This window comes from Channa argus, unplaced genomic scaffold (genome assembly GCF_033026475.1).
Source record: "Channa argus isolate prfri unplaced genomic scaffold, Channa argus male v1.0 Contig106, whole genome shotgun sequence".
In the NCBI taxonomy this organism is placed as follows: Eukaryota; Metazoa; Chordata; class Actinopteri; order Anabantiformes; family Channidae; genus Channa; species Channa argus.
Genome location: NW_027125325.1, coordinates 17587 through 41127, shown reverse-complemented (window position 1 = coordinate 41127; position 23541 = coordinate 17587). Strand labels below are relative to the sequence as shown.

Sequence of the window (23541 nt, the reverse complement as noted above, 5' to 3'; positions counted from 1 at the left end):
CCAGTAAACCTATTGTATACTATTTTACAGTACAGTACAGTCAAGTGTGCCAAAGGTGCAAAAAAAGCAGCATGTAAACAGTATACTGCATTTGAATGTCCGGCATGTATAAAGTGCAATTGCAGTGGAATGATTACTGGCTAAAGTTGCAATAGTCGTCGTTCAATTTCAGTGTTGACTATCTGTTGAGGAGTCCCTTTCCTGCATTGCATGCCCTATTCTTGGTGCACGCGATATGGCAAACAGCATGTCGAAAAAGGGTTATGCGAGACTACTGAAGAAAGTTAAGAACCAATTTCTAAACAGCCTTAGTTTGGACAAGCCGACCACATACTATTAATCGAAATTGAGACTTTTTCCCATGATAAATAGCTGCGCTTGCAGAAGAAGCCCTAGGATGTCAATTACAAGAGCTTCAATCTCCTCTCCACACTGCACTGGCATAGCGTTGGACCGATCAGCCTCTACATATGAGCATGGTCCCCATTAAGCTGAGAAAGTACCTATTGTGCACTAGGAGGTTTGAAAGCCCCTTAGAGTCGACCTTGCATGATGATGTGTCGCTTTGTGGTTAGATGCTACCCTCTGAAAGTGACGCCCTGCGTGGCCAGGTTCTGTAGTGTAGTGGTTATCACATTCGCCTAACATGCGAACGGTCCCTGGTTCGAAACCAGGCAGAAACACTGTTGCTGTCCATTATTATCTGCACAGTCAGCCTGGTTAGAGTGTCTTGTAAAAGGTGTTGTCTCAGTTCTAACAATGAGAAAGGCAACACTTTTGGTTTAAGTACTACAAAGTTCCATAAAGATCTTCTCATCCCAAAGCCCCTTAGGAGTAATCTTCCGTGACTGTTTTATTCACTTTGCTGGGAAGCTACGCTCTGAAGAAGTTTGTCAAAGTGGCCGGTTTCTGTGGTGTAGCGGTTATCACGTTCGCCTCACACGCGAAAGGTCCCTGGTTCGAAACCAGGCAGAAACACTCTTGTTGTTATTTTAAGATGACATGCACACTCAAGCTGTGTCAGTGGGTTGACTAAGTTCTTACGAATGCTTGCTCAGTAAAACAACCTGAAATCACAGAATGGCACAAATAGACAAAAGAGACAAAAAAACAAAAGATTACGCCAGGGTAGTCGCTGAATAAAGGCTGTGTGTCTTTGACAGAGCGGACGATTAAGTCAAGTCAAGTCAAGTGGCTTTTATTGTCATTTCTATTATACACAGTGGTACACAGTAGAAACGAGATAACGTTCCTCCAGAACCAAGGTGCTACAAAACAACACAAGCTATGTAAAGTGCATCGAGTTCAACCTAGTGCAAACAGTGCAGATGAAAAACAGTAATGACAGACAGTGTAGATGGACAACACAAAATAACACAGGACAGGACACAAAACCTAAGACAGTGCCGACCAGTAAACCTATTGTATACTATTTTACAGTACAGTACAGTCAAGTGTGCCAAAGGTGCAAAAAAAGCAGCATGTAAACAGTATACTGCATTTGAATGTCCGGCATGTATAAAGTGCAATTGCAGTGGAATGATTACTAGCTAAAGTTGCAATAGTCGTCGTTCAATTTCAGTTTTGACTATCTGTTGAGGAGTCCCTTTCCTGCATTGCATTCCCTATTCTTGGTGCACGCGATATGGCAAACAGCATGTCGAAAAAGGGTTATGCGAGACTACTGAAGAAAGTTAAGAACCAATTTCTAAACAGCCTTTGTTTGGACAAGCCGACCACGACCACGATAAATAGCTGCACTTGCAGCAGCAGCCCTAGGATGTCAATTACAAGAGTCTCAATCTCCTCTCCACACTGCACTGGCATAGCGTTGGACCGATCAGCCTCTACATATGAGCATGGTCCCCATTAAGCTGAGAAAGTACCTATTGTGCACTAGGAGGTTTGAAAGCCCCTTAGAGTCGACCTTGCATGATGATGTGTCGCTTTGTGGTTAGATGCTACCCTCTGAAAGTGCCACCCTACGTGGCCAGTTCCTGTAGTGTAGTGGTTATCACATTCGCCTAACACGCGAAAGGTCCCTGGTTCGAAACCAGGCAGAAACACTGTTGCTGTCCATTATTATCTGCACAGTCAGCCTGGTTGGAGTGTCTTGTAAAAGGGGTTGTCTCAGTTCTAACAATGAGAAAGGCAACACTTTTGGTTTTAGTACTACAAAGTTCCATAAAGATCTTGTCATCCCAAAGCCCCTTAGGAGTAATCTTCCGCGACTGTTTTATTCACTTTGCTGGGAAGCTACGCTCTGAAGAAGTTTGTCAAAGTGGCCGGTTTCTGTGGTGTAGCGGTTATCACGTTCGCCACACACGCGAAAGGTCCCTGGTTTGAAACCAGGCAGAAACACTCTTGTTGTTATTTTAAGATGACATGCACACTCAAGCTGTGTCAGTGGGTTGACTAAGTTCTTACGAATGCTTGCTCAGTAAAACAACCTGAAATCACAGAATGGCACAAATAGACAAAAGAGACAAAAAAACAAAAGATTACGCCAGGGTAGTCGCTGAATAAAGGCTGTGTGTCTTTGACAGAGCGGACGATTAAGTCAAGTCAATTCAAGTGGCTTTTATTGTCATTTCTATTATACACAGTGGTACACAGTACACAGTAGAAACGAGATAACGTTCCTCCAGAACCAAGGTGCTACAAAACAACACAAGCTATGTAAAGTGCATCGAGTTCAACCTAGTGCAAACAGTGCAGATGAAAAACAGTAATGACAGACAGTGTAGATGGACAACACAAAATAACACAGGACAGGACACAAAACCTAAGACAGTGCCGACCAGTAAACCTATTGTGTACTATTTTACAGTACAGTACAGTCAAGTGTGCCAAAGGTACAAAAAAAGCAGCATGTAAACAGTATAGTGCATTTGAATGTCCGGCATGTATACAGTTCAATTGCAGTGGAATGATTACTGGCTAAAGTTGCAATAGTCGTCGTTCAATTTCAGTTTTGACTATCTGTTGAGGAGTCCCTTTCCTGCATTGCATTCCCTATTCTTGGTGCACGCGATATGGCAAACAGCATGTCGAAAAAGGGTTATGCGAGACTACTGAAGAAAGTTAAGAACCAATTTCTAAACAGCCTTTGTTTGGACAAGCCGACCACGACCACGATAAATAGCTGCACTTGCAGCAGCAGCCCTAGGATGTCAATTACAAGAGCTTCAATCTCCTCTCCACACTGCACTGGCATAGCGTTGGACCGATCAGCCTCTACATATGAGCATGGTCCCCATTAAGCTGAGAAAGTACCTATTGTGCACTAGGAGGTTTGAAAGCCCCTTAGAGTCGACCTTGCATGATGATGTGTCGCTTTGTGGTTAGATGCTACCCTCTGAAAGTGCCACTCTACGTGGCCAGTTTCTGTAGTGTAGTGGTTATCACATTCGCCTAACACGCGAAAGGTCACTGGTTCGAAACCAGGCAGAAACACTGTTGCTGTCCATTATTATCTGCACAGTCAGCCTGGTTGGAGTGTCTTGTAAAAGGGGTTGTCTCAGTTCTAACAATGCGAAAGGCAACACTTTTGGTTTTAGTACTACAAAGTTCCATAAAGATCTTGTCATCCCAAAGCCCCTTAGAAGTAATCTTCCGCGACTGTTTTATTCACTTTGCTGGGAAGCTACGCTCTGAAGAAGTTTGTGAAAGTGGCCGGTTTCTGTGGTGTAGCGGTTATCACGTTCGCCTCACACGCGAAAGGTCCCTGGTTCGAAACCAGGCAGAAACACTATTGTTGTTATTTTAAGATGACATGCACTCTCAAGCTGTGTCAGTGGGTTGACCAATTTCTTACGAATGCTTGCTCAGTAAAACAAACTGAAATCACAGAATGGTACAAATAGACAAAAGAGACAAAAAAACAAAAGATTACGCCAGGGTAGTCGCTGAATAAAGGCTGTGTGTTTTTGACAGAGCGCACGATTAAGTCAAGTCAAGTCAAGTCAAGTCAAGTGGCTTTTATTGTCATTTCTACTATACACAGTGGTACACAGTACACAGTAGAAACGAGATAACGTTCCTCCAGAACCAAGGTGCTACAAAACAACACAAACTATGTAAAGTGCATCGAGTTCAACCTAGTGTAAACAGTGCAGATGAAAAACAGTACAGACAGACAGTGTAGACGGACAACACAAAATAACACAGGACAGGACAAAAAACCTAAGATAGTGCCGACCAGTAAACCTATTGTATACTATTTTACAGTACAGTACAGTCAAGTGTGCCAAAGGTACAAAAAAAGCAGCATGTAAACAGTATAGTGCATTTGAATGTCCGGCATGTATACAGTGCAATTGCAGTGGAATGATTACTGGCTAAAGTTGCAATAGTCGTCGTTCAATTTCAGTTTTGACTATCTGTTGAGGAGTCCCTTTCCTGCATTGCATTCCCTATTCTTGGTGCACGCGATATGGCAAACAGCATGTCGAAAAAGGGTTATGCGAGACTACTGAAGAAAGTTAAGAACCAATTTCTAAACAGCCTTAGTTTGGACAAGCCGACCACATACTATTAATCGAAATAGAGAATTTCTCCCATGATAAATAGCTGCACTTGCAGCAGCAGCCCTAGGATGTCAATTACAAGAGCTTCAATCTCCTCTCCACACTGCACTGGCATAGCGTTGGACTGATCAGCCTCTACATATGAGCATGGTCCCCATTAAGCTGAGAAAGTACCTATTGTGCACTAGGAGGTTTGAAAGCCCCTTAGAGTCGACCTTGCATGATGATGTGTCGCTTTGTGGTTAGATGCTACCCTCTGGAATTGACACCCTACGTGGCCGGTTTCTGTGGTGTAGCGGTTATCACGTTTGCCTCACACGCGAAAGGTCCCTGGTTCGAAACCAGGCAGAAACACGGTTGCTGTCTATTATTATCTGCACAGTCAGCCTGGTTGGAGTGTCTTGTAAAAGGGGTTGTCTCAGTTCTAACAATGAGAAAGGCAACACTTTTGGTTTTAGTACTACAAAGTTCCATAAAGATCTTCTCATCCCAAAGCCCCTTAGGAGTAATCTTCCGTGACTGTTTTATTCACTTTGCTGGGAAGCTACGCTCTGAAGAAGTTTGTCAAAGTGGCCGGTTTCTGTGGTGTAGCGGTTATCACGTTGCCTCACACGCGAAAGGTCCCAGGTTCGAAACCAGGCAGAAACACTCTTGTTGTTATTTTAAGATGACATGCACACTCAAGCTGTGTCAGTGGGTTGACTAAGTTCTTACGAATGCTTGCTCAGTAAAACAACCTGAAATCACAGAATGGCACAAATAGACAAAAGAGACAAAAAAACAAAAGATTACGCCAGGGTAGTCGCTGAATAAAGGCTGTGTGTCTTTGACAGAGCGGACGATTAAGTCAAGTCAAGTCAAGTGGCTTTTATTGTCATTTCTATTATACACAGTGGTACACAGTACACAGTAGAAACGAGATAACGTTCCTCCAGAACCAAGGTGCTACAAAACAACACAAGCTATGTAAAGTGCATCGAGTTCAACCTAGTGCAAACAGTGCAGATGAAAAACAGTAATGACAGACAGTGTAGATGGACAACACAAAATAACACAGGACAGGACACAAAACCTAAGACAGTGCCGACCAGTAAACCTATTGTATACTATTTTACAGTACAGTACAGTCAAGTGTGCCAAAGGTGCAAAAAAAGCAGCATGTAAACAGTATACTGCATTTGAATGTCCGGCATGTATAAAGTGCAATTGCAGTGGAATGATTACTAGCTAAAGTTGCAATAGTCGTCGTTCAATTTCAGTTTTGACTATCTGTTGAGGAGTCCCTTTCCTGCATTGCATTCCCTATTCTTGGTGCACGCGATATGGCAAACAGCATGTCGAAAAAGGGTTATGCGAGACTACTGAAGAAAGTTAAGAACCAATTTCTAAACAGCCTTTGTTTGGACAAGCCGACCACGACCACGATAAATAGCTGCACTTGCAGCAGCAGCCCTAGGATGTCAATTACAAGAGTCTCAATCTCCTCTCCACACTGCACTGGCATAGCGTTGGACCGATCAGCCTCTACATATGAGCATGGTCCCCATTAAGCTGAGAAAGTACCTATTGTGCACTAGGAGGTTTGAAAGCCCCTTAGAGTCGACCTTGCATGATGATGTGTCGCTTTGTGGTTAGATGCTACCCTCTGAAAGTGCCACCCTACGTGGCCAGTTTCTGTAGTGTAGTGGTTATCACATTCGCCTAACACGCGAAAGGTCCCTGGTTCGAAACCAGGCAGAAACACTGTTGCTGTCCATTATTATCTGCACAGTCAGCCTGGTTGGAGTGTCTTGTAAAAGGGGTTGTCTCAGTTCTAACAATGAGAAAGGCAACACTTTTGGTTTTAGTACTACAAAGTTCCATAAAGATCTTGTCATCCCAAAGCCCCTTAGGAGTAATCTTCCGCGACTGTTTTATTCACTTTGCTGGGAAGCTACGCTCTGAAGAAGTTTGTCAAAGTGGCCGGTTTCTGTGGTGTAGCGGTTATCACGTTCGCCACACACGCGAAAGGTCCCTGGTTTGAAACCAGGCAGAAACACTATTGTTGTTATTTTAAGATGACATGCACACTCAAGCTGTGTCAGTGGGTTGACTAAGTTCTTACGAATGCTTGCTCAGTAAAACAACCTGAAATCACAGAATGGCACAAATAGACAAAAGAGACAAAAAAACAAAAGATTACGCCAGGGTAGTCGCTGAATAAAGGCTGTGTGTCTTTGACAGAGCGGACGATTAAGTCAAGTCAATTCAAGTGGCTTTTATTGTCATTTCTATTATACACAGTGGTACACAGTACACAGTAGAAACGAGATAACGTTCCTCCAGAACCAAGGTGCTACAAAACAACACAAGCTATGTAAAGTGCATCGAGTTCAACCTAGTGCAAACAGTGCAGATGAAAAACAGTAATGACAGACAGTGTAGATGGACAACACAAAATAACACAGGACAGGACACAAAACCTAAGACAGTGCCGACCAGTAAACCTATTGTGTACTATTTTACAGTACAGTACAGTCAAGTGTGCCAAAGGTACAAAAAAAGCAGCATGTAAACAGTATAGTGCATTTGAATGTCCGGCATGTATACAGTTCAATTGCAGTGGAATGATTACTGGCTAAAGTTGCAATAGTCGTCGTTCAATTTCAGTTTTGACTATCTGTTGAGGAGTCCCTTTCCTGCATTGCATTCCCTATTCTTGGTGCACGCGATATGGCAAACAGCATGTCGAAAAAGGGTTATGCGAGACTACTGAAGAAAGTTAAGAACCAATTTCTAAACAGCCTTTGTTTGGACAAGCCGACCACGACCACGATAAATAGCTGCACTTGCAGCAGCAGCCCTAGGATGTCAATTACAAGAGCTTCAATCTCCTCTCCACACTGCACTGGCATAGCGTTGGACCGATCAGCCTCTACATATGAGCATGGTCCCCATTAAGCTGAGAAAGTACCTATTGTGCACTAGGAGGTTTGAAAGCCCCTTAGAGTCGACCTTGCATGATGATGTGTCGCTTTGTGGTTAGATGCTACCCTCTGAAAGTGCCACTCTACGTGGCCAGTTTCTGTAGTGTAGTGGTTATCACATTCGCCTAACACGCGAAAGGTCCCTGGTTCGAAACCAGGCAGAAACACTGTTGCTGTCCATTATTATCTGCACAGTCAGCCTGGTTGGAGTGTCTTGTAAAAGGGGTTGTCTCAGTTCTAACAATGAGAAAGGCAACACTTTTGGTTTTAGTACTACAAAGTTCCATAAAGATCTTGTCATCCCAAAGCCCCTTAGGAGTAATCTTCCGCGACTGTTTTATTCACTTTGCTGGGAAGCTACGCTCTTAAGAAGTTTGTCAAGGTGGCCGGTTTCTGTGGTGTAGCGGTTATCACGTTCGCCTCACACGCGAAAGGTCCCTGGTTCGAAACCAGGCAGAAACACTCTTGTTGTTATTTTAAGATGACATGCACACTCAAGCTGTGTCAGTGGGTTGACTAAGTTCTTACGAATGCTTGCTCAGTAAAACAACCTGAAATCACAGAATGGCACAAATAGACAAAAGAGACAAAAAAACAAAAGATTACGCCAGGGTAGTCGCTGAATAAAGGCTGTGTGTCTTTGACAGAGCGGACGATAAAGTCAAGTCAAGTCAAGTGGCTTTTATTGTCATTTCTATTATACACAGTGGTACACAGTACACAGTAGAAACGAGATAACGTTCCTCCAGAACCAAGGTGCTACAAAACAACACAAGCTATGTAAAGTGCATCGAGTTCAACCTAGTGCAAACAGTGCAGATGAAAAACAGTAATGACAGACAGTGTAGATGGACAACACAAAATAACACAGGACAGGACACAAAACCTAAGACAGTGCCGACCAGTAAACCTATTGTATACTATTTTACAGTACAGTACAGTCAAGTGTGCCAAAGGTGCAAAAAAAGCAGCATGTAAACAGTATACTGCATTTGAATGTCCGGCATGTATAAAGTGCAATTGCAGTGGAATGATTACTGGCTAAAGTTGCAATAGTCGTCGTTCAATTTCAGTGTTGACTATCTGTTGAGGAGTCCCTTTCCTGCATTGCATGCCCTATTCTTGGTGCACGCGATATGGCAAACAGCATGTCGAAAAAGGGTTATGCGAGACTACTGAAGAAAGTTAAGAACCAATTTCTAAACAGCCTTAGTTTGGACAAGCCGACCACATACTATTAATCGAAATTGAGACTTTTTCCCATGATAAATAGCTGCGCTTGCAGAAGAAGCCCTAGGATGTCAATTACAAGAGCTTCAATCTCCTCTCCACACTGCACTGGCATAGCGTTGGACCGATCAGCCTCTACATATGAGCATGGTCCCCATTAAGCTGAGAAAGTACCTATTGTGCACTAGGAGGTTTGAAAGCCCCTTAGAGTCGACCTTGCATGATGATGTGTCGCTTTGTGGTTAGATGCTACCCTCTGAAAGTGACGCCCTGCGTGGCCAGGTTCTGTAGTGTAGTGGTTATCACATTCGCCTAACATGCGAACGGTCCCTGGTTCGAAACCAGGCAGAAACACTGTTGCTGTCCATTATTATCTGCACAGTCAGCCTGGTTAGAGTGTCTTGTAAAAGGTGTTGTCTCAGTTCTAACAATGAGAAAGGCAACACTTTTGGTTTTAGTACTACAAAGTTCCATAAAGATCTTCTCATCCCAAAGCCCCTTAGGAGTAATCTTCCGTGACTGTTTTATTCACTTTGCTGGGAAGCTACGCTCTGAAGAAGTTTGTCAAAGTGGCCGGTTTCTGTGGTGTAGCGGTTATCACGTTCGCCTCACACGCGAAAGGTCCCTGGTTCGAAACCAGGCAGAAACACTCTTGTTGTTATTTTAAGATGACATGCACACTCAAGCTGTGTCAGTGGGTTGACTAAGTTCTTACGAATGCTTGCTCAGTAAAACAACCTGAAATCACAGAATGGCACAAATAGACAAAAGAGACAAAAAAACAAAAGATTACGCCAGGGTAGTCGCTGAATAAAGGCTGTGTGTCTTTGACAGAGCGGACGATTAAGTCAAGTCAAGTCAAGTGGCTTTTATTGTCATTTCTATTATACACAGTGGTACACAGTAGAAACGAGATAACGTTCCTCCAGAACCAAGGTGCTACAAAACAACACAAGCTATGTAAAGTGCATCGAGTTTAACCTAGTGCAAACAGTGCAGATGAAAAACAGTAATGACAGACAGTGTAGATGGACAACACAAAATAACACAGGACAGGACACAAAACCTAAGACAGTGCCGACCAGTAAACCTATTGTATACTATTTTACAGTACAGTACAGTCAAGTGTGCCAAAGGTGCAAAAAAAGCAGCATGTAAACAGTATACTGCATTTGAATGTCCGGCATGTATAAAGTGCAATTGCAGTGGAATGATTACTGGCTAAAGTTGCAATAGTCGTCGTTCAATTTCAGTGTTGACTATCTGTTGAGGAGTCCCTTTCCTGCATTGCATGCCCTATTCTTGGTGCACGCGATATGGCAAACAGCATGTCGAAAAAGGGTTATGCGAGACTACTGAAGAAAGTTAAGAACCAATTTCTAAACAGCCTTAGTTTGGACAAGCCGACCACATACTATTAATCGAAATTGAGACTTTCTCCCATGATAAATAGCTGCGCTTGCAGAAGCAGCCCTAGGATGTCAATTACAAGAGCTTCAATCTCCTCTCCACACTGCACTGGCATAGCGTTGGACCGATCAGCCTCTACATATGAGCATGGTCCCCATTAAGCTGAGAAAGTACCTAATGTGCACTAGGAGGTTTGAAAGCCCCTTAGAGTCGACCTTGCATGATGATGTGTTGCTTTGTGGTTAGATGCTAGCCTCTGGAATTGACACCCTACGTGGCCAGTTTCTGTAGTGTAGTGGTTATCACATTCGCCTAACACGCGAAAGGTCCCTGGTTCGAAACCAGGCAGAAACACTGTTGCTGTCAGTGCACAGTCAGCCTGGTTGGAGTGTCTTGTAAAAGGGGTTGTCTCAGTTCTAACAATGAGAAAGGCAACACTTCTGGTTTTAGTACTACAAAGTTCCATAAAGATATTCTCATCCCAAAGCCCCTTAGGAGTAATCTTCCGCGACTGTTTTATTCACTTTGCTGGGAAGCTACGCTCTGAAGAAGTTTGTCAAAGTGGCCGGTTTCTGTGGTGTAGCGGTTATCACGTTTGCCTCACACGCGAAAGGTCCCTGGTTCGAAACCAGGCAGAAACACTCTTGTTGTTATTTTAAGATGACATGCACACTCAAGCTGTGTCAGTGGGTTGACTAAGTTCTTACGAATGCTTGCTCAGTAAAACAACCTGAAATCACAGAATGGCACAAATAGACAAAAGAGACAAAAAAACAAAAGATTACGCCAGGGTAGTCGCTGAATAAAGGCTGTGTGTCTTTGACAGAGCGGACGATTAAGTCAAGTCAAGTCAAGTGGCTTTTATTGTCATTTCTATTATACACAGTGGTACACAGTACACAGTAGAAACGAGATAACGTTCCTCCAGAACCAAGGTGCTACAAAACAACACAAGCTATGTAAAGTGCATCGAGTTCAACCTAGTGCAAACAGTGCAGATGAAAAACAGTAATGACAGACAGTGTAGATGGACAACACAAAATAACACAGGACAGGACACAAAACCTAAGACAGTGCCGACCAGTAAACCTATTGTATACTATTTTACAGTACAGTACAGTCAAGTGTGCCAAAGGTGCAAAAAAAGCAGCATGTAAACAGTATACTGCATTTGAATGTCCGGCATGTATAAAGTGCAATTGCAGTGGAATGATTACTAGCTAAAGTTGCAATAGTCGTCGTTCAATTTCAGTTTTGACTATCTGTTGAGGAGTCCCTTTCCTGCATTGCATTCCCTATTCTTGGTGCACGCGATATGGCAAACAGCATGTCGAAAAAGGGTTATGCGAGACTACTGAAGAAAGTTAAGAACCAATTTCTAAACAGCCTTTGTTTGGACAAGCCGACCACGACCACGATAAATAGCTGCACTTGCAGCAGCAGCCCTAGGATGTCAATTACAAGAGTCTCAATCTCCTCTCCACACTGCACTGGCATAGCGTTGGACCGATCAGCCTCTACATATGAGCATGGTCCCCATTAAGCTGAGAAAGTACCTATTGTGCACTAGGAGGTTTGAAAGCCCCTTAGAGTCGACCTTGCATGATGATGTGTCGCTTTGTGGTTAGATGCTACCCTCTGAAAGTGCCACCCTACGTGGCCAGTTTCTGTAGTGTAGTGGTTATCACATTCGCCTAACACGCTAAAGGTCCCTGGTTCGAAACCAGGCAGAAACACTGTTGCTGTCCATTATTATCTGCACAGTCAGCCTGGTTGGAGTGTCTTGTAAAAGGGGTTGTCTCAGTTCTAACAATGAGAAAGGCAACACTTTTGGTTTTAGTACTACAAAGTTCCATAAAGATCTTGTCATCCCAAAGCCCCTTAGGAGTAATCTTCCGCGACTGTTTTATTCACTTTGCTGGGAAGCTACGCTCTGAAGAAGTTTGTCAAAGTGGCCGGTTTCTGTGGTGTAGCGGTTATCACGTTCGCCACACACGCGAAAGGTCCCTGGTTTGAAACCAGGCAGAAACACTATTGTTGTTATTTTAAGATGACATGCACACTCAAGCTGTGTCAGTGGGTTGACTAAGTTCTTACGAATGCTTGCTCAGTAAAACAACCTGAAATCACAGAATGGCACAAATAGACAAAAGAGACAAAAAAACAAAAGATTACGCCAGGGTAGTCGCTGAATAAAGGCTGTGTGTCTTTGACAGAGCGGACGATTAAGTCAAGTCAATTCAAGTGGCTTTTATTGTCATTTCTATTATACACAGTGGTACACAGTACACAGTAGAAACGAGATAACGTTCCTCCAGAACCAAGGTGCTACAAAACAACACAAGCTATGTAAAGTGCATCGAGTTCAACCTAGTGCAAACAGTGCAGATGAAAAACAGTAATGACAGACAGTGTAGATGGACAACACAAAATAACACAGGACAGGACACAAAACCTAAGACAGTGCCGACCAGTAAACCTATTGTGTACTATTTTACAGTACAGTACAGTCAAGTGTGCCAAAGGTACAAAAAAAGCAGCATGTAAACAGTATAGTGCATTTGAATGTCCGGCATGTATACAGTTCAATTGCAGTGGAATGATTACTGGCTAAAGTTGCAATAGTCGTCGTTCAATTTCAGTTTTGACTATCTGTTGAGGAGTCCCTTTCCTGCATTGCATTCCCTATTCTTGGTGCACGCGATATGGCAAACAGCATGTCGAAAAAGGGTTATGCGAGACTACTGAAGAAAGTTAAGAACCAATTTCTAAACAGCCTTTGTTTGGACAAGCCGACCACGACCACGATAAATAGCTGCACTTGCAGCAGCAGCCCTAGGATGTCAATTACAAGAGCTTCAATCTCCTCTCCACACTGCACTGGCATAGCGTTGGACCGATCAGCCTCTACATATGAGCATGGTCCCCATTAAGCTGAGAAAGTACCTATTGTGCACTAGGAGGTTTGAAAGCCCCTTAGAGTCGACCTTGCATGATGATGTGTCGCTTTGTGGTTAGATGCTACCCTCTGAAAGTGCCACTCTACGTGGCCAGTTTCTGTAGTGTAGTGGTTATCACATTCGCCTAACACGCGAAAGGTCCCTGGTTCGAAACCAGGCAGAAACACTGTTGCTGTCCATTATTATCTGCACAGTCAGCCTGGTTGGAGTGTCTTGTAAAAGGGGTTGTCTCAGTTCTAACAATGAGAAAGGCAACACTTTTGGTTTTAGTACTACAAAGTTCCATAAAGATCTTGTCATCCCAAAGCCCCTTAGGAGTAATCTTCCGCGACTGTTTTATTCACTTTGCTGGGAAGCTACGCTCTTAAGAAGTTTGTCAAGGTGGCCGGTTTCTGTGGTGTAGCGGTTATCACGTTCGCCTCACACGCGAAAGGTCCCTGGTTCGAAACCAGGCAGAAACACTCTTGTTGTTATTTTAAGATGACATGCACACTCAAGCTGTGTCAGTGGGTTGACTAAGTTCTTACGAATGCTTGCTCAGTAAAACAACCTGAAATCACAGAATGGCACAAATAGACAAAAGAGACAAAAAAACAAAAGATTACGCCAGGGTAGTCGCTGAATAAAGGCTGTGTGTCTTTGACAGAGCGGACGATAAAGTCAAGTCAAGTCAAGTGGCTTTTATTGTCATTTCTATTATACACAGTGGTACACAGTACACAGTAGAAACGAGATAACGTTCCTCCAGAACCAAGGTGCTACAAAACAACACAAGCTATGTAAAGTGCATCGAGTTCAACCTAGTGCAAACAGTGCAGATGAAAAACAGTAATGACAGACAGTGTAGATGGACAACACAAAATAACACAGGACAGGACACAAAACCTAAGACAGTGCCGACCAGTAAACCTATTGTATACTATTTTACAGTACAGTACAGTCAAGTGTGCCAAAGGTGCAAAAAAAGCAGCATGTAAACAGTATACTGCATTTGAATGTCCGGCATGTATAAAGTGCAATTGCAGTGGAATGATTACTGGCTAAAGTTGCAATAGTCGTCGTTCAATTTCAGTGTTGACTATCTGTTGAGGAGTCCCTTTCCTGCATTGCATGCCCTATTCTTGGTGCACGCGATATGGCAAACAGCATGTCGAAAAAGGGTTATGCGAGACTACTGAAGAAAGTTAAGAACCAATTTCTAAACAGCCTTAGTTTGGACAAGCCGACCACATACTATTAATCGAAATTGAGACTTTTTCCCATGATAAATAGCTGCGCTTGCAGAAGAAGCCCTAGGATGTCAATTACAAGAGCTTCAATCTCCTCTCCACACTGCACTGGCATAGCGTTGGACCGATCAGCCTCTACATATGAGCATGGTCCCCATTAAGCTGAGAAAGTACCTATTGTGCACTAGGAGGTTTGAAAGCCCCTTAGAGTCGACCTTGCATGATGATGTGTCGCTTTGTGGTTAGATGCTACCCTCTGAAAGTGACGCCCTGCGTGGCCAGGTTCTGTAGTGTAGTGGTTATCACATTCGCCTAACATGTGAACGGTCCCTGGTTCGAAACCAGGCAGAAACACTGTTGCTGTCCATTATTATCTGCACAGTCAGCCTGGTTAGAGTGTCTTGTAAAAGGTGTTGTCTCAGTTCTAACAATGAGAAAGGCAACACTTTTGGTTTTAGTACTACAAAGTTCCATAAAGATCTTCTCATCCCAAAGCCCTTTAGGAGTAATCTTCCGTGACTGTTTTATTCACTTTGCTGGGAAGCTACGCTCTGAAGAAGTTTGTCAAAGTGGCCGGTTTCTGTGGTGTAGCGGTTATCACGTTCGCCTCACACGCGAAAGGTCCCTGGTTCGAAACCAGGCAGAAACACTGTTGCTGTCAGTGCACAGTCAGCCTGGTTGGAGTGTCTTGTAAAAGGGGTTGTCTCAGTTCTAACAATGAGAAAGGCAACACTTCTGGTTTTAGTACTACAAAGTTCCATAAAGATATTCTCATCCCAAAGCCCCTTAGGAGTAATCTTCCGCGACTGTTTTATTCACTTTGCTGGGAAGCTACGCTCTGAAGAAGTTTGTCAAAGTGGCCGGTTTCTGTGGTGTAGCGGTTATCACGTTTGCCTCACACGCGAAAGGTCCCTGGTTCGAAACCAGGCAGAAACACTCTTGTTGTTATTTTAAGATGACATGCACACTCAAGCTGTGTCAGTGGGTTGACTAAGTTCTTACGAATGCTTGCTCAGTAAAACAACCTGAAATCACAGAATGGCACAAATAGACAAAAGAGACAAAAAAACAAAAGATTACGCCAGGGTAGTCGCTGAATAAAGGCTGTGTGTCTTTGACAGAGCGGACGATTAAGTCAAGTCAAGTCAAGTGGCTTTTATTGTCATTTCTATTATACACAGTGGTACAGTACACAGTAGAAACGAGATAACGTTCCTCCAGAACCAAGGTGCTACAAAACAACACAAGCTATGTAAAGTGCATCGAGTTCAACCTAGTGCAAACAGTGCAGATGAAAAACAGTAATGACAGACAGTGTAGATGGACAACACAAAATAACACAGGACAGGACACAAAACCTAAGACAGTGCCGACCAGTAAACCTATTGTATACTATTTTACAGTACAGTACAGTCAAGTGTGCCAAAGGTGCAAAAAAAGCAGCATGTAAACAGTATACTGCATTTGAATGTCCGGCATGTATAAAGTGCAATTGCAGTGGAATGATTACTAGCTAAAGTTGCAATAGTCGTCGTTCAATTTCAGTTTTGACTATCTGTTGAGGAGTCCCTTTCCTGCATTGCATTCCCTATTCTTGGTGCACGCGATATGGCAAACAGCATGTCGAAAAAGGGTTATGCGAGACTACTGAAGAAAGTTAAGAACCAATTTCTAAACAGCCTTTGTTTGGACAAGCCGACCACGACCACGATAAATAGCTGCACTTGCAGCAGCAGCCCTAGGATGTCAATTACAAGAGTCTCAATCTCCTCTCCACACTGCACTGGCATAGCGTTGGACCGATCAGCCTCTACATATGAGCATGGTCCCCATTAAGCTGAGAAAGTACCTATTGTGCACTAGGAGGTTTGAAAGCCCCTTAGAGTCGACCTTGCATGATGATGTGTCGCTTTGTGGTTAGATGCTACCCTCTGAAAGTGCCACCCTACGTGGCCAGTTTCTGTAGTGTAGTGGTTATCACATTCGCCTAACACGCTAAAGGTCCCTGGTTCGAAACCAGGCAGAAACACTGTTGCTGTCCATTATTATCTGCACAGTCAGCCTGGTTGGAGTGTCTTGTAAAAGGGGTTGTCTCAGTTCTAACAATGAGAAAGGCAACACTTTTGGTTTTAGTACTACAAAGTTCCATAAAGATCTTGTCATCCCAAAGCCCCTTAGGAGTAATCTTCCGCGACTGTTTTATTCACTTTGCTGGGAAGCTACGCTCTGAAGAAGTTTGTCAAAGTGGCCGGTTTCTGTGGTGTAGCGGTTATCACGTTCGCCACACACGCGAAAGGTCCCTGGTTTGAAACCAGGCAGAAACACTATTGTTGTTATTTTAAGATGACATGCACACTCAAGCTGTGTCAGTGGGTTGACTAAGTTCTTACGAATGCTTGCTCAGTAAAACAACCTGAAATCACAGAATGGCACAAATAGACAAAAGAGACAAAAAAACAAAAGATTACGCCAGGGTAGTCGCTGAATAAAGGCTGTGTGTCTTTGACAGAGCGGACGATTAAGTCAAGTCAATTCAAGTGGCTTTTATTGTCATTTCTATTATACACAGTGGTACACAGTACACAGTAGAAACGAGATAACGTTCCTCCAGAACCAAGGTGCTACAAAACAACACAAGCTATGTAAAGTGCATCGAGTTCAACCTAGTGCAAACAGTGCAGATGAAAAACAGTAATGACAGACAGTGTAGATGGACAACACAAAATAACACAGGACAGGACACAAAACCTAAGACAGTGCCGACCAGTAAACCTATTGTGTACTATTTTACAGTACAGTACAGTCAAGTGTGCCAAAGGTACAAAAAAAGCAGCATGTAAACAGTATAGTGCATTTGAATGTCCGGCATGTATACAGTTCAATTGCAGTGGAATGATTACTGGCTAAAGTTGCAATAGTCGTCGTTCAATTTCAGTTTTGACTATCTGTTGAGGAGTCCCTTTCCTGCATTGCATTCCCTATTCTTGGTGCACGCGATATGGCAAACAGCATGTCGAAAAAGGGTTATGCGAGACTACTGAAGAAAGTTAAGAACCAATTTCTAAACAGCCTTTGTTTGGACAAGCCGACCACGACCACGATAAATAGCTGCACTTGCAGCAGCAGCCCTAGGATGTCAATTACAAGAGCTTCAATCTCCTCTCCACACTGCACTGGCATAGCGTTGGACCGATCAGCCTCTACATATGAGCATGGTCCCCATTAAGCTGAGAAAGTACCTATTGTGCACTAGGAGGTTTGAAAGCCCCTTAGAGTCGACCTTGCATGATGATGTGTCGCTTTGTGGTTAGATGCTACCCTCTGAAAGTGCCACTCTACGTGGCCAGTTTCTGTAGTGTAGTGGTTATCACATTCGCCTAACACGCGAAAGGTCCCTGGTTCGAAACCAGGCAGAAACACTGTTGCTGTCCATTATTATCTGCACAGTCAGCCTGGTTGGAGTGTCTTGTAAAAGGGGTTGTCTCAGTTCTAACAATGAGAAAGGCAACACTTTTGGTTTTAGTACTACAAAGTTCCATAAAGATCTTGTCATCCCAAAGCCCCTTAGGAGTAATCTTCCGCGACTGTTTTATTCACTTTGCTGGGAAGCTACGCTCTTAAGAAGTTTGTCAAGGTGGCCGGTTTCTGTGGTGTAGCGGTTATCACGTTCGCCTCACACGCGAAAGGTCCCTGGTTCGAAACCAGGCAGAAACACTCTTGTTGTTATTTTAAGATGACATGCACACTCAAGCTGTGTCAGTGGGTTGACTAAGTTCTTACGAATGCTTGCTCAGTAAAACAACCTGAAATCACAGAATGGCACAAATAGACAAAAGAGACAAAAAAACAAAAGATTACGCCAGGGTAGTCGCTGAATAAAGGCTGTGTGTCTTTGACAGAGCGGACGATAAAGTCAAGTCAAGTCAAGTGGCTTTTATTGTCATTTCTATTATACACAGTGGTACACAGTACACAGTAGAAACGAGATAACGTTCCTCCAGAACCAAGGTGCTACAAAACAACACAAGCTATGTAAAGTGCATCGAGTTCAACCTAGTGCAAACAGTGCAGATGAAAAACAGTAATGACAGACAGTGTAGATGGACAACACAAAATAACACAGGACAGGACACAAAACCTAAGACAGTGCCGACCAGTAAACCTATTGTATACTATTTTACAGTACAGTACAGTCAAGTGTGCCAAAGGTGCAAAAAAAGCAGCATGTAAACAGTATACTGCATTTGAATGTCCGGCATGTATAAAGTGCAATTGCAGTGGAATGATTACTGGCTAAAGTTGCAATAGTCGTCGTTCAATTTCAGTGTTGACTATCTGTTGAGGAGTCCCTTTCCTGCATTGCATGCCCTATTCTTGGTGCACGCGATATGGCAAACAGCATGTCGAAAAAGGGTTATGCGAGACTACTGAAGAAAGTTAAGAACCAATTTCTAAACAGCCTTAGTTTGGACAAGCCGACCACATACTATTAATCGAAATTGAGACTTTTTCCCATGATAAATAGCTGCGCTTGCAGAAGAAGCCCTAGGATGTCAATTACAAGAGCTTCAATCTCCTCTCCACACTGCACTGGCATAGCGTTGGACCGATCAGCCTCTACATATGAGCATGGTCCCCATTAAGCTGAGAAAGTACCTATTGTGCACTAGGAGGTTTGAAAGCCCCTTAGAGTCGACCTTGCATGATGATGTGTCGCTTTGTGGTTAGATGCTACCCTCTGAAAGTGACGCCCTGCGTGGCCAGGTTCTGTAGTGTAGTGGTTATCACATTCGCCTAACATGTGAACGGTCCCTGGTTCGAAACCAGGCAGAAACACTGTTGCTGTCCATTATTATCTGCACAGTCAGCCTGGTTAGAGTGTCTTGTAAAAGGTGTTGTCTCAGTTCTAACAATGAGAAAGGCAACACTTTTGGTTTTAGTACTACAAAGTTCCATAAAGATCTTCTCATCCCAAAGCCCTTTAGGAGTAATCTTCCGTGACTGTTTTATTCACTTTGCTGGGAAGCTACGCTCTGAAGAAGTTTGTCAAAGTGGCCGGTTTCTGTGGTGTAGCGGTTATCACGTTCGCCTCACACGCGAAAGGTCCCTGGTTCGAAACCAGGCAGAAACACTCTTGTTGTTATTTTAAGATGACATGCACACTCAAGCTGTGTCAGTGGGTTGACTAAGTTCTTACGAATGCTTGCTCAGTAAAACAACCTGAAATCACAGAATGGCACAAATAGACAAAAGAGACAAAAAAACAAAAGATTACGCCAGGGTAGTCGCTGAATAAAGGCTGTGTGTCTTTGACAGAGCGGACGATTAAGTCAAGTCAAGTCAAGTCAAGTCAAGTGGCTTTTATTGTCATTTCTACTATACACAGTGGTACACAGTACACAGTAGAAACGAGATAACGTTCCTCCAGAACCAAGGTGCTACAAAACAGCACAAACTATGTAAAGTGCATCGAGTTCAACCTAGTGTAAACAGTGCAGATGAAAAACAGTACAGACAGACAGTGTAGACGGACAACACAAAATAACACAGGACAGGACAAAAAACCTAAGATAGTGCCGACCAGTAAACCTATTGTATACTATTTTACAGTACAGTACAGTCAAGTGTGCCAAAGGTACAAAAAAAGCAGCATGTAAACAGTATAGTGCATTTGAATGTCCGGCATGTATACAGTTCAATTGCAGTGGAATGATTACTGGCTAAAGTTGGAATAGTCGTCGTTCAATTTCAGTTTTGACTATCTGTTGAGGAGTCCCTTTCCTGCATTGCATTCCCTATTCTTGGTGCACGCGATATGGCAAACAGCATGTCGAAAAAGGGTTATGCGAGACTACTGAAGAAAGTTAAGAACCAATTTCTAAACAGCCTTTGTTTGGACAAGCCGACCACGACCACGATAAATAGCTGCACTTGCAGCAGCAGCCCTAGGATGTCAATTACAAGAGCTTCAATCTCCTCTCCACACTGCACTGGCATAGCGTTGGACCGATCAGCCTCTACATATGAGCATGGTCCCCATTAAGCTGAGAAAGTACCTATTGTGCACTAGGAGGTTTGAAAGCCCCTTAGAGTCGACCTTGCATGATGATGTGTCGCTTTGTGGTTAGATGATACCCTCTGAAAGTGCCACTCTACGTGGCCAGTTTCTGTAGTGTAGTGGTTATCACATTCGCCTAACACGCGAAAGGTCCCTGGTTCGAAACCAGGCAGAAACACTGTTGCTGTCCATTATTATCTGCACAGTCAGCCTGGTTGGAGTGTCTTGTAAAAGGGGTTGTCTCAGTTCTAACAATGAGAAAGGCAACACTTTTGGTTTTAGTACTACAAAGTTCCATAAAGATCTTGTCATCCCAAAGCCCCTTAGGAGTAATCTTCCGCGACTGTTTTATTCACTTTGCTGGGAAGCTACGCTCTTAAGAAGTTTGTCAAGGTGGCCGGTTTCTGTGGTGTAGCGGTTATCACGTTCGCCTCACACGCGAAAGGTCCCTGGTTCGAAACCAGGCAGAAACACTCTTGTTGTTATTTTAAGATGACATGCACACTCAAGCTGTGTCAGTGGGTTGACTAAGTTCTTACGAATGCTTGCTCAGTAAAACAACCTGAAATCACAGAATGGCACAAATAGACAAAAGAGACAAAAAAACAAAAGATTACGCCAGGGTAGTCGCTGAATAAAGGCTGTGTGTCTTTGACAGAGCGGACGATAAAGTCAAGTCAAGTCAAGTGGCTTTTATTGTCATTTCTATTATACACAGTGGTACACAGTACACAGTAGAAACGAGATAACGTTCCTCCAGAACCAAGGTGCTACAAAACAACACAAGCTATGTAAAGTGCATCGAGTTCAACCTAGTGCAAACAGTGCAGATGAAAAACAGTAATGACAGACAGTGTAGATGGACAACACAAAATAACACAGGACAGGACACAAAACCTAAGACAGTGCCGACCAGTAAACCTATTGTATACTATTTTACAGTACAGTACAGTCAAGTGTGCCAAAGGTGCAAAAAAAGCAGCATGTAAACAGTATACTGCATTTGAATGTCCGGCATGTATAAAGTGCAATTGCAGTGGAATGATTACTGGCTAAAGTTGCAATAGTCGTCGTTCAATTTCAGTGTTGACTATCTGTTGAGGAGTCCCTTTCCTGCATTGCATGCCCTATTCTTGGTGCACGCGATATGGCAAACAGCATGTCGAAAAAGGGTTATGCGAGACTACTGAAGAAAGTTAAGAACCAATTTCTAAACAGCCTTAGTTTGGACAAGCCGACCACATACTATTAATCGAAATTGAGACTTTTTCCCATGATAAATAGCTGCGCTTGCAGAAGAAGCCCTAGGATGTCAATTACAAGAGCTTCAATCTCCTCTCCACACTGCACTGGCATAGCGTTGGACCGATCAGCCTCTACATATGAGCATGGTCCCCATTAAGCTGAGAAAGTACCTATTGTGCACTAGGAGGTTTGAAAGCCCCTTAGAGTCGACCTTGCATGATGATGTGTCGCTTTGTGGTTAGATGCTACCCTCTGAAAGTGACGCCCTGCGTGGCCAGGTTCTGTAGTGTAGTGGTTATCACATTCGCCTAACATGCGAACGGTCCCTGGTTCGAAACCAGGCAGAAACACTGTTGCTGTCCATTATTATCTGCACAGTCAGCCTGGTTAGAGTGTCTTGTAAAAGGTGTTGTCTCAGTTCTAACAATGAGAAAGGCAACACTTTTGGTTTAAGTACTACAAAGTTCCATAAAGATCTTCTCATCCCAAAGCCCCTTAGGAGTAATCTTCCGTGACTGTTTTATTCACTTTGCTGGGAAGCTACGCTCTGAAGAAGTTTGTCAAAGTGGCCGGTTTCTGTGGTGTAGCGGTTATCACGTTCGCCTCACACGCGAAAGGTCCCTGGTTCGAAACCAGGCAGAAACACTCTTGTTGTTATTTTAAGATGACATGCACACTCAAGCTGTGTCAGTGGGTTGACTAAGTTCTTACGAATGCTTGCTCAGTAAAACAACCTGAAATCACAGAATGGCACAAATAGACAAAAGAGACAAAAAAACAAAAGATTACGCCAGGGTAGTCGCTGAATAAAGGCTGTGTGTCTTTGACAGAGCGGACGATTAAGTCAAGTCAAGTCAAGTGGCTTTTATTGTCATTTCTATTATACACAGTGGTACACAGTAGAAACGAGATAACGTTCCTCCAGAACCAAGGTGCTACAAAACAACACAAGCTATGTAAAGTGCATCGAGTTCAACCTAGTGCAAACAGTGCAGATGAAAAACAGTAATGACAGACAGTGTAGATGGACAACACAAAATAACACAGGACAGGACACAAAACCTAAGACAGTGCCGACCAGTAAACCTATTGTATACTATTTTACAGTACAGTACAGTCAAGTGTGCCAAAGGTGCAAAAAAAGCAGCATGTAAACAGTATACTGCATTTGAATGTCCGGCATGTATAAAGTGCAATTGCAGTGGAATGATTACTGGCTAAAGTTGCAATAGTCGTCGTTCAATTTCAGTGTTGACTATCTGTTGAGGAGTCCCTTTCCTGCATTGCATGCCCTATTCTTGGTGCACGCGATATGGCAAACAGCATGTCGAAAAAGGGTTATGCGAGACTACTGAAGAAAGTTAAGAACCAATTTCTAAACAGCCTTAGTTTGGACAAGCCGACCACATACTATTAATCGAAATTGAGACTTTCTCCCATGATAAATAGCTGCGCTTGCAGAAGCAGCCCTAGGATGTCAATTACAAGAGCTTCAATCTCCTCTCCACACTGCACTGGCATAGCGTTGGACCGATCAGCCTCTACATATGAGCATGGTCCCCATTAAGCTGAGAAAGTACCTAATGTGCACTAGGAGGTTTGAAAGCCCCTTAGAGTCGACCTTGCATGATGATGTGTCGCTTTGTGGTTAGATGCTAGCCTCTGGAATTGACACCCTACGTGGCCAGTTTCTGTAGTGTAGTGGTTATCACATTCGCCTAACACGCGAAAGGTCCCTGGTTCGAAACCAGGCAGAAACACTGTTGCTGTCAGTGCACAGTCAGCCTGGTTGGAGTGTCTTGTAAAAGGGGTTGTCTCAGTTCTAACAATGAGAAAGGCAACACTTCTGGTTTTAGTACTACAAAGTTCCATAAAGATATTCTCATCCCAAAGCCCCTTAGGAGTAATCTTCCG

The 23541-nt window shown here is 43.4% G+C and overlaps 33 non-coding genes across 33 annotated transcripts; all 33 read left to right on the top strand.

Annotated features, from left to right (window-relative positions):
* Window positions 1-610: 610 nt before the first annotated feature.
* trnav-aac (transfer RNA valine (anticodon AAC)) lies at window positions 611-683 on the top strand. Its single transcript has one exon. It is a non-coding gene; the product is annotated as a tRNA-Val (tRNA).
* Window positions 684-905: 222 nt separating this feature from the next.
* trnav-cac (transfer RNA valine (anticodon CAC)) lies at window positions 906-978 on the top strand. Its single transcript has one exon. It is a non-coding gene; the product is annotated as a tRNA-Val (tRNA).
* A 1015-nt stretch (window positions 979-1993) lies between these two features.
* On the top strand, window positions 1994-2066 carry trnav-aac (transfer RNA valine (anticodon AAC)). The gene has a single exon. It is a non-coding gene; the product is annotated as a tRNA-Val (tRNA).
* A 222-nt stretch (window positions 2067-2288) lies between these two features.
* trnav-cac (transfer RNA valine (anticodon CAC)) lies at window positions 2289-2361 on the top strand. Its single transcript has one exon. It is a non-coding gene; the product is annotated as a tRNA-Val (tRNA).
* A 1022-nt stretch (window positions 2362-3383) lies between these two features.
* On the top strand, window positions 3384-3456 carry trnav-aac (transfer RNA valine (anticodon AAC)). Its single transcript has one exon. It is a non-coding gene; the product is annotated as a tRNA-Val (tRNA).
* A 222-nt stretch (window positions 3457-3678) lies between these two features.
* Window positions 3679-3751, top strand: trnav-cac (transfer RNA valine (anticodon CAC)). Its single transcript has one exon. It is a non-coding gene; the product is annotated as a tRNA-Val (tRNA).
* A 1059-nt stretch (window positions 3752-4810) lies between these two features.
* Window positions 4811-4883, top strand: trnav-cac (transfer RNA valine (anticodon CAC)). Its single transcript has one exon. It is a non-coding gene; the product is annotated as a tRNA-Val (tRNA).
* Window positions 4884-6199: 1316 nt separating this feature from the next.
* On the top strand, window positions 6200-6272 carry trnav-aac (transfer RNA valine (anticodon AAC)). Its single transcript has one exon. It is a non-coding gene; the product is annotated as a tRNA-Val (tRNA).
* Window positions 6273-6494: 222 nt separating this feature from the next.
* On the top strand, window positions 6495-6567 carry trnav-cac (transfer RNA valine (anticodon CAC)). Its single transcript has one exon. It is a non-coding gene; the product is annotated as a tRNA-Val (tRNA).
* Window positions 6568-7589: 1022 nt separating this feature from the next.
* On the top strand, window positions 7590-7662 carry trnav-aac (transfer RNA valine (anticodon AAC)). The gene has a single exon. It is a non-coding gene; the product is annotated as a tRNA-Val (tRNA).
* Window positions 7663-7884: 222 nt separating this feature from the next.
* Window positions 7885-7957, top strand: trnav-cac (transfer RNA valine (anticodon CAC)). The gene has a single exon. It is a non-coding gene; the product is annotated as a tRNA-Val (tRNA).
* Window positions 7958-9006: 1049 nt separating this feature from the next.
* Window positions 9007-9079, top strand: trnav-aac (transfer RNA valine (anticodon AAC)). The gene has a single exon. It is a non-coding gene; the product is annotated as a tRNA-Val (tRNA).
* Window positions 9080-9301: 222 nt separating this feature from the next.
* On the top strand, window positions 9302-9374 carry trnav-cac (transfer RNA valine (anticodon CAC)). Its single transcript has one exon. It is a non-coding gene; the product is annotated as a tRNA-Val (tRNA).
* Window positions 9375-10416: 1042 nt separating this feature from the next.
* Window positions 10417-10489, top strand: trnav-aac (transfer RNA valine (anticodon AAC)). The gene has a single exon. It is a non-coding gene; the product is annotated as a tRNA-Val (tRNA).
* A 214-nt stretch (window positions 10490-10703) lies between these two features.
* trnav-cac (transfer RNA valine (anticodon CAC)) lies at window positions 10704-10776 on the top strand. The gene has a single exon. It is a non-coding gene; the product is annotated as a tRNA-Val (tRNA).
* Window positions 10777-11798: 1022 nt separating this feature from the next.
* trnav-aac (transfer RNA valine (anticodon AAC)) lies at window positions 11799-11871 on the top strand. Its single transcript has one exon. It is a non-coding gene; the product is annotated as a tRNA-Val (tRNA).
* A 222-nt stretch (window positions 11872-12093) lies between these two features.
* Window positions 12094-12166, top strand: trnav-cac (transfer RNA valine (anticodon CAC)). Its single transcript has one exon. It is a non-coding gene; the product is annotated as a tRNA-Val (tRNA).
* Window positions 12167-13188: 1022 nt separating this feature from the next.
* On the top strand, window positions 13189-13261 carry trnav-aac (transfer RNA valine (anticodon AAC)). Its single transcript has one exon. It is a non-coding gene; the product is annotated as a tRNA-Val (tRNA).
* Window positions 13262-13483: 222 nt separating this feature from the next.
* On the top strand, window positions 13484-13556 carry trnav-cac (transfer RNA valine (anticodon CAC)). The gene has a single exon. It is a non-coding gene; the product is annotated as a tRNA-Val (tRNA).
* A 1049-nt stretch (window positions 13557-14605) lies between these two features.
* trnav-aac (transfer RNA valine (anticodon AAC)) lies at window positions 14606-14678 on the top strand. Its single transcript has one exon. It is a non-coding gene; the product is annotated as a tRNA-Val (tRNA).
* Window positions 14679-14900: 222 nt separating this feature from the next.
* trnav-cac (transfer RNA valine (anticodon CAC)) lies at window positions 14901-14973 on the top strand. The gene has a single exon. It is a non-coding gene; the product is annotated as a tRNA-Val (tRNA).
* Window positions 14974-15187: 214 nt separating this feature from the next.
* Window positions 15188-15260, top strand: trnav-cac (transfer RNA valine (anticodon CAC)). The gene has a single exon. It is a non-coding gene; the product is annotated as a tRNA-Val (tRNA).
* Window positions 15261-16280: 1020 nt separating this feature from the next.
* On the top strand, window positions 16281-16353 carry trnav-aac (transfer RNA valine (anticodon AAC)). Its single transcript has one exon. It is a non-coding gene; the product is annotated as a tRNA-Val (tRNA).
* Window positions 16354-16575: 222 nt separating this feature from the next.
* trnav-cac (transfer RNA valine (anticodon CAC)) lies at window positions 16576-16648 on the top strand. The gene has a single exon. It is a non-coding gene; the product is annotated as a tRNA-Val (tRNA).
* Window positions 16649-17670: 1022 nt separating this feature from the next.
* On the top strand, window positions 17671-17743 carry trnav-aac (transfer RNA valine (anticodon AAC)). Its single transcript has one exon. It is a non-coding gene; the product is annotated as a tRNA-Val (tRNA).
* A 222-nt stretch (window positions 17744-17965) lies between these two features.
* On the top strand, window positions 17966-18038 carry trnav-cac (transfer RNA valine (anticodon CAC)). The gene has a single exon. It is a non-coding gene; the product is annotated as a tRNA-Val (tRNA).
* Window positions 18039-19087: 1049 nt separating this feature from the next.
* trnav-aac (transfer RNA valine (anticodon AAC)) lies at window positions 19088-19160 on the top strand. The gene has a single exon. It is a non-coding gene; the product is annotated as a tRNA-Val (tRNA).
* A 222-nt stretch (window positions 19161-19382) lies between these two features.
* trnav-cac (transfer RNA valine (anticodon CAC)) lies at window positions 19383-19455 on the top strand. The gene has a single exon. It is a non-coding gene; the product is annotated as a tRNA-Val (tRNA).
* Window positions 19456-20487: 1032 nt separating this feature from the next.
* Window positions 20488-20560, top strand: trnav-aac (transfer RNA valine (anticodon AAC)). The gene has a single exon. It is a non-coding gene; the product is annotated as a tRNA-Val (tRNA).
* A 222-nt stretch (window positions 20561-20782) lies between these two features.
* On the top strand, window positions 20783-20855 carry trnav-cac (transfer RNA valine (anticodon CAC)). Its single transcript has one exon. It is a non-coding gene; the product is annotated as a tRNA-Val (tRNA).
* Window positions 20856-21904: 1049 nt separating this feature from the next.
* Window positions 21905-21977, top strand: trnav-aac (transfer RNA valine (anticodon AAC)). The gene has a single exon. It is a non-coding gene; the product is annotated as a tRNA-Val (tRNA).
* A 222-nt stretch (window positions 21978-22199) lies between these two features.
* On the top strand, window positions 22200-22272 carry trnav-cac (transfer RNA valine (anticodon CAC)). Its single transcript has one exon. It is a non-coding gene; the product is annotated as a tRNA-Val (tRNA).
* Window positions 22273-23314: 1042 nt separating this feature from the next.
* Window positions 23315-23387, top strand: trnav-aac (transfer RNA valine (anticodon AAC)). Its single transcript has one exon. It is a non-coding gene; the product is annotated as a tRNA-Val (tRNA).
* Window positions 23388-23541: the final 154 nt, after the last annotated feature.